This window comes from Echinops telfairi, unplaced genomic scaffold (genome assembly GCF_000313985.2).
Source record: "Echinops telfairi isolate 266 unplaced genomic scaffold, ASM31398v2 ScPeMD7_31;HRSCAF=116, whole genome shotgun sequence".
NCBI classification, from domain to species: Eukaryota; Metazoa; Chordata; class Mammalia; order Afrosoricida; family Tenrecidae; genus Echinops; species Echinops telfairi.
The window spans coordinates 29,893,946-29,906,746 of record NW_022103928.1 but is presented as its reverse complement, the minus strand read 5'-3'; the positions used below and the strand labels follow the sequence as shown (position 1 = coordinate 29,906,746).

Sequence of the window (12,801 nt, the reverse complement as noted above, 5' to 3'; positions counted from 1 at the left end):
GGAGGGGAAAAATGAGGACCTAATGTCGGGGGTTTAAATGGAGAGAAAATGTTTTGAGAAACGATGTACAAAAGCGCTTTACACAATTGATGTGTGTATGGATTGGGATAACAGTTGTATGAGCCCCTAATAAAATGTTAAAAAAGAAAAAAGAAAAAATTTAAAAAAGCCTTTCTCCAATCCTGATGCTGCATTCTTCTTCACATAATCAAGCACAATACCTAGCCTATATAAACTGGCCCACTACTTCTCTCTCAGCTTGCCGTACTGTGGTGGCCTGTGTGTTGCTGTGATGCTGAAAGCTATGTCATTGGTCTTAGTATCTCAAATGCCTGCAGGGTCACTTTAAGTGAACAGGTTTCAGCAGAGCTTCCAGACTACGAACAGGCTATGAAGCAGGAACCGGGTACCCACTTTGGAGAGAGGAGCTGCTGAAAACCTTACGCACAGAACTGGAACAATGTCAGATACTGAGGGCCGAGTACATGGAAGCTGAACATGCTGGAGAGTGACAGAAGAAGGGCTCCTTTCTCAAAGCAGGGTTGCCCTTGGAGACACAAATGGAGTAAAGGCTGTGGGAGGGGAACCTTCCAGATCTTCATTTTCTGATGGGGTACAACTCAGAGGAGAAGAAATAGCTGCAAAAACCTACTAATAATTAGAACTTGGAATGTATGAGGAATGAATCTAGGAAAATTGGAAGTCATCAAAAATGGAATGCATAAAGATCAATTTCCTGAGCTGAAATGGATGTGTACTGGCTGTTTTGAATTGGGATATATGGGCTACTACGCCAGGAATAACACAATCAAGAGGAATGGCACTGGATTTATTGTTTAAAAGGACATTTCAAGGAAATCCAATTAATACAACTACTGTATTCAAATTTATACACCAATCATGAAAGCTAGTGATGAGGACATTGAAGAATTCTACCAAGGTCTTTCCATCAGGAATTGATCAAACATGCAATCAAGATGCATTGATTAATGTTGGCAATTGGAATGCAAAGGTTAGAAACAAAGAGGAAAGAACAGTAGTTGGAAAATATGATTTTGGTGATAGAAATGAAGCGGGAGATCATATGATAGAATTTTGCAAGACCAGTGACTTGTGTACAGCAAATACCCTTTCGGCAACACTGCTATATGCATGGTCTTCACCAGATGGAGTACACAGAAATCAAACTGACTGCCTCTGTGGGAGGAGAACACGGAGAAGCTCACTATCAGCAGCTAAAACCAGGCCAGGGGCTCCCTGTGGAACAGACCACCAATTGCTGATAATGAAAGTTGAGGCAATGTGGAGGACAGCACTGAAGATATAGGCAAGGGAGAGAGGTGGGTCTGTCCAGACCACACGGGAGCAAGCCAAGAGGGGGAGCGAGAGAGTGAACTTCATCTTGGCTCACCAAGCCCCGGAGACGACACTTCTGCTTGGAGCAGCCAATACCTAGAGAGGACCGTAGGGCCAGCCTCATCACGAGACACAACATTCCCTCACTGACCCAAAGCCCTACAGGGGACAGCATGGAGACACTGCATGGGAAGTGTTCCCTATCTGCCCCATGCACAGTGGGGTGAGACGTGAACGGAGTGCAACTGGGCAACAAGGGGAGCAAAGTAACCAAATCCCTAAGGAATCCTGAAAACAGACTTATGACTTGGGGGACAGGGCTGGGCACCTCATCAGACTTGAGCACAAAACATACATAAGGGTCAGCAGACAGACCTGGAACTATCTATTTTTTTTTCATGTTTTATTACCATATATACTTGAGTATAAGCTGAGTTTTTCAGCACATTTCTAATAAAATTTCTATGGTAAAATTAGGTGCCTCAGCTGATATTCAGGTCGGCTTATACTTGAATATATACAGCATGTTTTTTTTTCTTTCGCCCTATGCCTATTTATATAAGATAGGAAGGACGAACAATCTTGAGGAGAAAACAGTGGGACTGGTAGACCCAGGGGGACATGGGAGAGGAGGGGGTGGAGAGGGGCAGTGGGGAGCCAACAAACTCAGAGATAAGGGAACAACAAGAGATCTAAAATTGATGGTGAGGAAGATGCATAATGCCAGGTGGGGCTTGATCAAGAGCAATGTATCTGAGAGTAAATACTGAGAGCCGAATGGAGGTGAGCATGATAGTGGGACAGGAGGAAGGTGAAAGGAAATAGAGAAAAGAAATAGGAGGCAAAAGCTATGTACAGAGGTATAGCTATAGGCATGTATATATGTAAATCTATTAATTTATAAAGAAAGGTATAGAGGCCAATGTACATATATTTATATGTTAAGTATTAAGATAGCAGACGGACTTTGGGCCTCTACTCAAGGCCTCCCTTAACACGGGAACATTTTGTTCTGATCACCTGGCACTCTTTGACACTCACCTGCCCGGCAGGATCACTGAAGACAAATGGGAGCCTAAGCAAATATGATGGAGAGAGTGGATGGGGCCTGGCTATCAAAAGATATAGCGTCTGGGATCTTAAAGGCTTGAAGATAAACAAGCGGCCATCTAGCAGGGAAGCAAAAAAGCTCACATGAAGGAAGCACACCAGCCTGTGTGATCATGAGGTGTCAACGGGATCAGGTCTCATGAATCAAAAGATCCGAAACAAACAACTCTATCGATGTGAACGAAGGGGATGGAGTGGAGACCTAACGTCCATCTATAGACAATTGAGTATCTCCCCAAAGAAGGGTTATAAGGAAGGGATGATTCAACCAAGGTGTAGGTACAGCACTGATCAATCACACATCATTCCTCTAGTTCCTGAATGCTTCCTCCCCCTTCACTACTATGACCCAGTTCTACCTTACAAATCCGGCTAGATCGGAGAACACACATTGGTACAGATAAGAGCTCTCCACACATGGAATTCAGGACAGATAATGCCCTCAGGAGCAGTAGTGAGAGTAGCGATATCATGAGGGAGGGTAGGGACATGGCTGGGGACAGGGAAGGGGGAGAAAGGGGGAACCCATCACAAGGTTGGATATACAGCCTGCCCATTCTCAAAGGGGATGAATATCAGAAATGTGGGTGAAAGGAGACAACGGATAGTATAAGGTACTAAATTGATGTATGGAATGTTGTAAGAGCTGTAAGAGCCCCCAATAAAATGATTTTTAAAAAAAGACTGCTCAAGAAGACAAAGCCCAATATGATAATGGAACATGAGGACAACATATACATTTGCCATATACATTTACATATACAAGCCTCCATCAGAATATAAGCCGGCCCGAGTGTAAGCCGAGGCACCTAATTATCACCTGGGAAACCAGAAAAACTGACTGACTCGGGTATCAGCCTAGGGTGGGAAATGCAGAAGCTACTGGTGAGTTTCAATAATCAAGACAAATGAAAATAAAATTACTAAAAATTTAGACATCAGTGGGGCAATGTATTTAAATATTTATTTTAAATAAAAAACATAAATAAAATGACAACAAGTCATTTAACATTAGTAAACCAGCACAGTAAGTGGAAAATAGGTTCAACAAAAACAATAAGGTGTCAACAATGATGCCTTCAGAGTACTATTCCCTGAGCTCAATCAGCAACCAAGCTAAAATATAAAGAGTTAAAATCCTTCAGAACTGGATTCCTCGTCATCACCCGTATCCCAATGCAGAGCGTCAGCTGGCGTGAGGTCAACATAGACGCTGTCCTCACCGAGATCGCCGTCGTCACCATCACTGCTGTCACGTTCATACGAAGCGCAGTCTCCACTGCCATCCGCAGCATGAGTAATGCTACATTTCTGGAAGGCACGTCGCACCCTAGCTTCTGGAATGTCTTCCCACGCATCTCGAACCCACTTTGCTATGAACTCTATGTCAGGCTTCATGAGATTTCCTCCTCTTGTTAGTCGGGCTTGACCAGATGACATCCATTCATGCCACATCCTTCGCACACGGTCTTAAAAAGGCTTATTCAAAGATACATCCAGAGGCAGCTCTGCTTAGGGTATGAGGTTTGGGAAAGAAAGGCACCAATACAAGGAATATTCCTGATGGCTGTGGTCTCAAGTACATCAAGTAGATCCCTTTGACAAGAAGATGCACTCACTCAACCCCAACCCCACCCCCAAGTCTGCACAATGGCACTGACTCTTACTTGCAGGCAGCAACCACAGGAGGATAAGGATGCAGCCGTCTGAAAGCCATTTCTGCGTGCTGCCACAGCAAGGCGAGGATAAGGGAAGCGGCTTGTGGCTGGGTCTGTGAGGCGGCGATAAGGCGCGGCGGCGGCGAGGTGGTGAGCCGCTGGGTCTGGGTCTGTCAGGTACCACTGACCCGTGTATAAGCCGAACCCCAGTTTTTCAGCACATTTTTTGTGCTGAAAAACTCGGCTTATATGCGGGTATATACAGTAATTGTTATTTCTTCTTGATGACAATCTGGCTGGTGCCAATGCCAGCTCTGCTAGCACAGGGAGAGCTTCGACCAGGCCCTGCACCCTCTGAGCCCTGGCCCCCTCCCAGGTAAAGCGTGGACAATGGAGCAGCTTTCCTTGGAGGCCGGAAGAGTGCTCCAAGATGTACAGCAGTGCTTTCTGCCGCCCCTTCCTCCATCAGCTCCAACAAGCAGTGGTTACACGGAGCCAGGCAGGGGCCGGGGCCCAGGTGGTGGGGAGGTCTACTCACAGCAAGGTGTTGCATCACTGAACACAGGTTGGGGGCAGGCGAGAAATGAGCCTTCTTACCGCCCTAACCGAGTTTGGTGGATTATTTGCTCAGCATACAGATTAAACATGCAAGGGAAAAGGATACAACTCTTGTACACCTTTTGTGACTTTAAACATAGTTGACTACTGTTGTTTGAACAACTGCCTCTTGATCTATCTAGACATATTCCATGTGAGCACAATTAAGGGCCCGACTTTCCATTCTTCATCATATTGCCCACAATCTGTTGTGATCCACACAGTTGAATAGCTGGTATTCTCTGTTTTCAGCTAATACCCATCTGACGACAGCAGAGATCTCTTGTTCCATGTCCTCTCCTGAAACTGGTTTGAGCTACTGGCAAGTCACTGATACAGCATAGTTGTATTTGCTTTGAATTATGTTCATGTTCAGCAAAATTTTGCTAGCATATAATACTAATGATATCATTAGATGACTGTCATTGTTTGATCACTTTTTTTTTCTTTTTATAGTTGCATCTTTATTAGAAAGTCTCAGCTGCCAACTTTGCGTTTCCACCCACCTGGGCAGGGACACTCTCACGGCTTCACGACCGTTTGCTCAGGTGCTGCCTTTGTGGGGCCTTAGTAGCGGCCGCTGCTGTCGTTTTAGACGCCTGTTTTGCCTTTCTGGCTTCCTTGGCAGCCCTGATGGCCTGTTCTCGTTGGGTCTTTCTAACCTCAGGTTTCTGATTCCTCTCGGCCATTCTATCAGCAAGAGATGCCCTAGGGATGGCCCCTCTGGAATTTAACTGCACAGCGAGTTCTTTTCTTTGGAATTTCTTCCGATTGCCCCTTTTTGTGCTTCCTCCTGTGGAGAACAGTCCAGTTTATCTGCTGAGGGCTCCTTTTGGAAAGGAATGCCGACTCGCATTTTGCATTAAGGAACTGGAAAACCTTTCCATCGGTCCTGGCATAGCGCCGTCCGTGCCCGGGGTAAATCTTGTACCCGCTGAAGCTGCACAGCTTGACCTTCATGGCTGTGGCAGCAGAGGGCTGGGGAAGACAGCGAAGAGGATCACTTTTCTTTAAAATGGATACTATATAGCTTTCTTCCAACTGGTTGACTTAAACAAGCAAGTGTTCCCAAGATAGCATGTTGGTTGAAGCATTTCAGCTGAGATTGTGTCAATCCCCAGAGTGTCGTTTTTCACCAGTTCCTTCGGTATGGCTTGAATTTCTGCCTTCGGTACCATCATTTCTCGATCATATGCTACCTCTTGAAATGGCAGCACATCGACTATTACTTTTTTGTACAGTGTATTTCTTCCATCTTTCTGATGCTTCTTGTATCAGTTTTTCTGTCCATAGAAGCCTTCAGTAAAGCAACTTGAGGCCTGAATTTTCTCTTTAGTTCTTTTAGCTTAAGAAATGCCAATCATCCTCTCCCCTTTTGTTTTTCTAATTCCAGGCCTTTGCACGCTGCCTTATTGTACTTTACTCATGCAGTAAAATCTGTTACCAATCTCACCTTATAGATAGATGATGAAGTGAGGTTCTGTGACGATAAATAACTTGTCCCAAGGTCACACAGCTCAGGTGGCCAGGCTGGAGTTCACACCCTCCCCAACCTGGTGCCTGAACCCATCTTCTGAAAGCCCACCATATAGAAAATCAGATGGTGTAACCTTGCTGCCCCGCCTCCTCACAGGTCTGGGCGGGCAAACTGAAACTCCAGGAGGCAACACCATGTAACCCTGGAGTGGGGGCTGACCCCTCGTGGGTATTGACCCCTCCTTGCCCATGGGAAATACATCATTCCACCCCAGGCAGCTGCCCCCACCTGCCTCAAGCCTGTGTTCCGTGATATAACACCTCATTTCTTTGTCGCACCATCTCTTCTTGCCTGTGTTAGCCTGGGTAGACTACAGAAACAAACTCACAGACACTCACATGTGTATAAGAAAAAGGTTTTAAAAAAAAAGAAAGAAGAAAGAGGGTTATATACAGGAGCAATTGAATATTGAGAAAACATCCCAGCCCAGTCCAGATCAAGTCACTAAGTCCAGTATTAGCCCATATGTCCAATACCAATCTATACGGTCCTCTTCACTTAGGCAACACATGCAATGACACCAAATGCAAGAAGATCACAGACCAGTGGGTGTAAAGTCGGTGATAACAGAAGCATCTCAGAACTGGCAGAGGTCTCTATGTGGCTCCCAGGGAGTCACCGAGCGAGAGAAGTATCTCCCGCCTCCAAGGAAGGAAATATCAGATTTCCCAGAATCCTCAGGAGAAGGCCATGCCCACACAGAGGCCTCATTGGCTATGATCTGATTGACAGGCTAGACTCCACCACTACACAATCCTCAAATTGACAAGCAATTATATAACTACCACACTGTCCCTTTTACTCTGGCATGTCTTGTCACGGTGGGCTGGGCCAGGCCCTCCCACTTCTGGAGGAGTATCCTCCTAAAGAGAGCTACCCGTGATAGAATGGGCACCCTTGGAATGGAGCGCACTGCTTGTCTCCGAGGAGGATAAGCAGAAATCCAGGACCTCTTGGTGGTGGCAATATAGGGGATTCCCCCTTATGGTGGGGTGTTCATAAGGGCCTCTAAGATCCTTTTCAGTTGCAGGGGTTTGTACTTCAAGGCAGGTCCCTCTCTGTGAGCTAGACAGCGCCTCCACTCAGGACTCCAGATGCTGCCAGGCTCTGTGTGGCCCACTGCCTGGCAGAGCTAACAGGAGCAAGGACAACAGAAAGCACTGCCCTGCACCTTGGACCTTGCTCTCTCTTCCAGGATCAAGAGGAGGGCAAGAGGCAGATGACACAATTTTGCGGAAAATGAAGACTGTTTAAGCACTCCCTAATGAAGGTCAGATGCATGTGAAGAAAAGGAACATCCTGAATGATTCCATTCTACTTGGATAAAACATTAATGGCAAATTTGGCAAAGGCAATCCGGAAACCAAGTGCTGTAGTGATTGCACTAGGCACGGCTGCAGCAGGAGGTGCTCATCATGTTGTAAACAGGCAAACATGCCACACTTGGATGACTAAAACGAGGCTGACTCAGGCCAGGGTTCTTTCTAATTGCCTTCATATGCATCTGAACACCAGCCAGTGGGACTGACACATCCGAGTGGTGGCGCTGGTGAAGGGCACGGACTGTCTTGTGGGCTGCCAAGAAAATGAACAGCCAGTCTGAGAAGAAGTAGCCACAGAACGCTCCGAGAAGCAAGGATGGTGAGTCATCCTGCTGACTTTGCACACGTCCTTAGGGGACACCAATGGCCGGAAGGGACTTGAGGTTTAATAATAGCCTGGGCCAGCGAAAATGAGGGGGATTCTCCCTGAGAAGGCCTGACCCATGCCTCTGCAGTGAACTCAAAACAGAACAAGGACCATGTCGGTGGCACAGGGCCAGGCAGGGTTTTGTTCTGTTCCCTACAAGGCTGCCGGGAGTCAGAGATGACACCAACCAACCATGCCACAGAGGAAATGAGTTCAAACGCAGCAGGCTCCGAGATGAGTACCTGCACATCGCCGGCCCACTAGCGCTAAGTACTGACCATTACTATTCACTAACATGAAGCACTAACTGGCAAAGGTCAAAGTTTACAGGTTTCCATGTGAATTACCCTTGTATGTGAAGACAAAATTCCTTACACTGGCCCAACATCAACCTCATCGTAAGCGGAGAAAAATTTTGTTGGGGGCTTTCCTGAGGCCCTGAGCACCATCTTCCCCTGGCATTCACCCAGGGTCTAGAAGTGCTCACTCACCACCACAGGGCCTCTGCTCAAGCACTCCTGGATGCCAGGCTCCAGGATCTTCGTCCTCACCAAGTCCTGGGAGGCAGGACTTAAGTGAGGCTCAGAAGGGCAGAGAGCTGACCAAGGACACTTAGCTTGTAAGTGGCAGGGCTTGTCTTCTGCCTCTCACTCCTGACATCTGACCTCCCCGCTATAGCCAAATGGCAGTATGGCTGCCACACCAGTCCTGGGTGGAAGCATTCCCTTGAGCTATCTAGGGTCAGGCAGACTGCCACCACTCCTGGGATGTCTCAGTCCCTCCACAGCATCACCTTCTCAAGTTGTTTGTTTTTTTTTAAACTTTCTTCCTGTTCTACCAGTTTGAATACCGCAATTCCTAATTCAGACCCACCTCAGACTCTGGAGAGGAGACAGTCCCTCCAGGTAGAGGCCTGGGCAGGACAAGCTCGCTGCTGGTGGATCTAAGAGGTGTCCAAGGGTTGTAGGGGCAGGGAGGCAGCAGCCGGGCAATAAGGCAGGGATGCAGGCAAAGGTGAAGGGTCTGGGAGGAAGGGGATGGCACAGTGCATAGGGCTCAAGGGAGAGGCAGGGGGGTGCAGACGTGGGGAGCGCGCAGAAGAGTTCAGGAAGCAGGAACCTGCGGGAGAATCCAGCCTTGGGCAGTAGGACTGCTCAGTGTCCACTAAGACATCCTGTCTAAGGTCTTGTACCTTGGCCAGGAGCTCAGAAGCATCAGTCACATTTCTACCCAGCTCTCAAAGGCCTCCAGCTTTGTCACATCTGTAAAAAGGGCTTTATAAACTCGAAATGCTTCAGATCTATGTAAGTAAACTCTTCTTGATTAAATAACACGGTTTTAGAACAGCAGTTTCTCCTCCCATCTTCTTAGCAACCTGACATTTGACTAGAGCAACAGTTCTCAACCTGGGGCGCGACCCCTTTGGGGGTCGAACAACCCTTTCACAGGGGTCGCCTGATTCATAACAGCAGCAAAATTATAGTGATGAAGTAGCAACGAAAATAATGTTATGGTTGGGGGGTCACCACCACATGAGGAACTGTATGAAAGGGCCGTGGCAGGGGGAAGGTTGAGAACCACTGCTCTAGAGCATGGAGGACGATACAGACTGGGAGGGCACCAGCCTCCCCTTGCATGGCTGGTGAAAGGCTGAGCTGGGAATAAAGCAGGGTCTTTTGATAAGCTCATGCTACCCTGTGCTTCATTAGTGGACAAGGATAGGTCTCATGTGACTCCTGGGCTGTTCTCCCTGGAACCAACTCCTTTCAATCTGCCCTCTCCACGCTCTGTGCCAGCCTGATTCACATATCCACTGCCCAGTAATAAGGGTCACAACAATACCAGGCCAGGAGGCACCCGAACACCTGGTTAATAGAATTACTTTGCATAATTTAATTTAGCCATAGACTCTTGGAGTTGACAGTTCTGGAGGAGCCGTAGAGAACAAGCCAAATGCCAAGCAGCACCATGCTAACAAAAGGGAAGACTCAGTGCTGTGAGGTGATGTGTCAAGGTAATCTCCAAGCTGAAAGAAATAGCATCAACAAGAATTCCAATAGGGCTTGTACTTAATCCTTACCCCCATCTAAGAACAATTAGTTCTTATGACATAGCCTTGCTCAATTCTCACCCTTGTAGAGAGATCACTGAAGATATGGGTGCTAGAGGAAACCACGTGGTGAAAAAAACCCAGATGGTGCATGGCTATCAGAAAAAATGGCATCTGGGTTCTTAAAGGCTTATTTTCAAACAAGCAGCCATCTAATTGACGTGTCAACTAAGTCCGCATGTGTGATCCAAGGATCATAAATCATGAAATACAAACCCAAAGGAGGAAATGGTATCAGAGCTTACATTCTGAACACCTGGTTTGAAGAGAGACCTAGAGATGACAGTGTAAGTCCAAAATCCACTTGCAGGGTCCACACATGGATGAAACTTTGAGTGGAGCCCCTGTGATCACAGTTGAGGGATGTGAACAGTCTTGTTATCAGACAAAGAACATTGTCAGGGGCAGTAGTAGTTAGGTTATAATGCAAGACCCTACCATTTGATCTACCTCTTGACCCATTTTAAAGTGGAGGGGAAATACAGGTAGATGAAGCCCCTAGGCAATCCCCTCTGACCAAGAACCAGGGATGTAAATCGCTTTGCTTTCATGCAGAATGCACTGGAAAGTGGATTGTTACAGATACGTAGGTTAAAACTTAGCATCCTATCATTTTATCTCCCCTATGATCCATTTAAATTGTACTAGTTGTAAAATGTTTTCTGCTTTCTTTCTGATTGAGGTTTTTATCTGTCTTGTTGGTCTTAAGATGTTTTCTGTGTATGAAACCCAGGAGAGTGAATCTACAGAGGCAGTCCCTGGATGAACGGTCCCTGCGGGTGTGGCGGGGGGGGGGAGATGGGGGCTCATAACGATGAGTACAGAAATGAAGAAAATGTTCTAAAACGGACAGGTGGTAACTGTGCAAATCTTCTTGATGTGACTAAACTACTGATTGTATGGCACGTCAATTATATGCCAATAAAACTGTTGGGAAACAATTCTGGAGAAAAGCTTAGGAATTATACAGGAGACAATCAAGAGGAACAACTTATGTCTCATTGGGATTCCAGAACAGAACGGAATAACAACCAAACCACAGGAAAGGAGTCCAAGAGCTCCGTGAACATAACTCTCTATGTCGAGTTCCTTTGCTTTATCAGACTCTATGAGTCCGTTCTTTCTGTGTACACACAGAAAGTGCACATGCAAACGTGTACACACAGAAAGTGCACATGCAAACGTGTGAATGGAGAGGAAGACAATTAGCTCACAAGAGAGGAGAGACTGTCTTAGACATGGGAAGGAAACAATAAGTAAAAAGGTAACAGCCTTTACTCCAACACAAAAGAGGGGAAAATAATGACTCAAGAAGCTGGAAGGCCGCCAAACAGGTAAGACCCCAAAAGAAAATCATGACATATCATGTTCAACTTTCAAACACCAAGGACAAGGAGAGAATATTGAGAAGAGCTCATTACAAAAATGAACAGTTATTTTCACAGGAGAACAATAAGTATAGATTTTCAGCACAAGCCATGCAACCAAGATGATAATTGAAGACATATACATACCCTGAAATTTCTCTCTCTCTCTCTCTCTCTCACACACACACACACACACACACACACACACACACACACCCTGAAATTTAAAAAAAAGGCCAATTAAGAATCTAGCAAATTATGCCTCAAATATGAAGAAGAAATAAAGGTATTCCCAAACCAGGAGATATTACAAGTTTGAAAAAACAAGATCTCTACAAAATATACTAAGAGGTGTTCTGTGGACAGAGACTCAACATCAGCAGACATAACCCAAGATCAACATACACGACAGCACAACTCAATAATCACGCCATTTAAGCAATATTCAAAATAAAGCATACTTACAAACCCGAAAACAGGGAACCATAAATACCAATCCACAACGAAGACAAGTCCAACAAAAACAGGGAGCAAAGTGCACATACAAAACATGTGAACAGAGAGGACGACAATCAGTCCACAAGAGAGAACACTGTCTTAAATAGGGGAAGAAAGAATAAGGATCGAAGTAAAAACCTAAAGGAAAATGGAAAAATCTCACCAAAGTGAAACAAGAATAAAATGAAAAGAATCTAATAAACCGCAAAATAACAAAGAAAATGGGTAAAAACCCTACAATTAAAATGAACTCAGTCCAGAAATTCAGGAAAAGGAAACCAGTAATACCACACACAAAGAAGCACACACCAAATGACAGCTACAAACCACCTGTGTCAATGACACGGAATGTAACGGTTCAAATGTACTAGTCAAAGGACAAGGAGTACAGACTGGATAAGAAAACAGGGCCTACAGTCATGCTGGTTACAAGAAACATATCTTAGACTCAAAGATAAAAGTAGACTAAAAATTAAGGGATGGAAAAATATTATCAAGCTAATGGTAATTTAAAAACTCAGTGGCAATATTAATCTCTGATAGGACAGACGTCAAGGCAAAATCCTTCATAAGAGACAAAGATAGACACTACATGAGAGACACTGGAACACTAAAACAAGAAGATAAAATCATAATAAATATATAGGCACCCAATGAAAGACCCTTAAAATATATTAAACAGAATTAAAGAGAGTAACAGATAATACTACAATAATAGTAAGGAAATCCATATATTACTTTAGAGGAAGTACAGAACATCGAAAACAAAATAATTCATCGAAAAAGATAAGGAACCCCCCCACCCCCACCCAACTCTCATGATCCCAATTCTACCTTACAAATCTGGCTAGACCACTGGTACAGATAGGAACTGGAAAA

At 45.4% G+C, this 12,801-nt stretch overlaps 1 protein-coding gene and 1 pseudogene across 6 annotated transcripts in view; both read right to left on the bottom strand.

Annotated features, from left to right (window-relative positions):
• The window catches only part of IQSEC1 (IQ motif and Sec7 domain ArfGEF 1), a 216,882-nt gene that overhangs the window by 37,008 nt on the left and 167,073 nt on the right, over nucleotides 1–12,801 (bottom strand). The gene's annotated exons all lie outside the window — the stretch shown is intronic.
• On the bottom strand, nucleotides 5,244–5,681 carry LOC105978576 (annotated as a pseudogene).